Here is a 2,080-nt window from a genome sequence, read left to right on the forward strand (position 1 = left end):
CAGTATTAAATAGAATCATTAATGAGAATACATTACAGAGGGGTAATAATGGTCAGATTAAGAGTCGGTTATACATATTTAAAATACAATTTATATTTAATATGGAGGAAAATAATGATAAATGTGAAGGATGTGGAGAAAAAGAAAATATAGAACATATACTGATTAACTGTAAAACATGTAAACATGAAAGGGAGAAACTGAGAAGAATGGTTGGAAGGATAGGCTAGGAATGGAGGAAATATAAAGGATATTCAAAGATTAAGGAGAGCATTATTTATTTATCTACAGAATACAAAATAAAAAATAGAATTTGATGTAAAGTAATGTTGCTACACACTCATGTACAGTAGGTGGCGGTATGCACCTTAAAGTTGCTGGCGATCCGCCATAATAGAAAAGAAGAAGAAGAATGAAAAGCAAAAGAAGAAGAAGTAGAAAAATAAGAAAGATGGCGGCGCCCTGCTCTACGTGGTATTCTTGTTTTGTCTTGAGCGCGGATCTGCTTTTCTTTCAGATAATGAAAGAAGTTGGAGCTTAGAAGCAGCAGTTTTACCTCCTGTAGTCTGGAAAGAAGTCCAGCGGATTGAAGCTCGGCTGATCGGAGGGAGAAAGCAGCTCAGGAAACCACAGTGGATGCAGGAGATGAAGAAACCCGAACAATGGAGGGAGGTTTGCAGTCTGAAGCTTTGCTCCAGAAGTTAGGTTTGTATTTCCTGCAGGTTTATTTAATGGTATCCATAGCAACCGATAGCAGGGATATAAAAACAAAAACACGTGAGGTTCCTGAAATCATATCTAAGTGTATTTCTGTGTTTTTCTGAGATTTATTTATTTTTTAAATATTGAGCACTTAATAGAACAAACGATTAAGGTGGATATTCTTTATATTACTAAATAAAAAGCATAAAAGTAACATACAGTAAAACAATAAAAACAAAGGGATAAAGCATAATTAAAAATGGAAGAGTGATATTCAGGTAAATAAAAAATAAAGTAATTTAACAGCACATTCATGTTAGATAAGTTAGAGATTTTACTTAAAGCTTTTATTCCCACAATGAGACATATTGGGCTAGTCTTTAAACACAGTGTATCTCTTAATCTCATCAAATACTAAATGTTTTATTTCTTTACTGAGTGTCTACAGGTCCTTAAAAATTCTTCAGCTTAAAATCTTGAAATGTTAGGCTTTAAATTCACTGAATCAAGTCTTAATCTTTTTTTAATGGGTCTTAATTTTCTTTACTGCATGTGAAGCTGCATCAAAAGCTCAAATCACAACACGTCATTTTGAGGATCTTTTACAGAGACGATGCAATCATGAACAGATTGTGCAAAATTTTTTCTAAGAAAATCAGCTGATTGCAGGACTGCAGGATTCACTCTTCCTGAATGAGCATTTGGGATAGTAGACATTTGCTGCAGCAGCAGTGGAGAAGGAAAACTACCTTTTAACTGGAAGAAACCAGCAGAACCAGGTTCTGTTCCAGTGGAAGCGGTACAGCTGTGCTGCGCCTTTTTAGCTGAACGAAGAAACTAGTCAATTCAAACAGTTCAACCCGGTGGGCTTCTGAAGTGCTCACTCTTTCTCGCAAATAAGCAGCTGTTCTAATTTCATCAACTTTAAGGCATACTTTTAAATGCTACAGCATAAACAGATGGCTGCGCGCACACACTGCTACAGATTCTTCTTTGCTGATATTGGGGAGCTTTTATTTCTGGTCGGTGGACGGCATTGAATCTAGTCATTTAAAATAAAAATTATTGAATGATTTTGGGAGAATTTAAAGTTTGGAACTGGTTCGGATCAAATATAGCTTCCCCTAATCCTAATGCAAGCATTTCTGTGTTTCTGGCAGTTGTTAAAGAAGAGCTTCTTGAGGAACAGAGTCCTGATGTGGAACAGCAGAAACCAGAGATTCTACATGTAAAGGAGGAACAAGAGGAATGCTGGGCTAGTCTGGAGGGAGAAGCATTTAGTATAAAGGAGGAGCAGCCTGATGCCACAGGATTTCCCACAATTGAAGTTCGTGTGTGGAATGAAGATGAAGAAGAGAAACCTTTGCTTAAACAACCC

This window comes from Cyprinodon variegatus, unplaced genomic scaffold (genome assembly GCF_000732505.1).
Source record: "Cyprinodon variegatus isolate N-32 unplaced genomic scaffold, C_variegatus-1.0 Scaffold1835, whole genome shotgun sequence".
Lineage (NCBI taxonomy): Eukaryota > Metazoa > Chordata > Actinopteri > Cyprinodontiformes > Cyprinodontidae > Cyprinodon > Cyprinodon variegatus.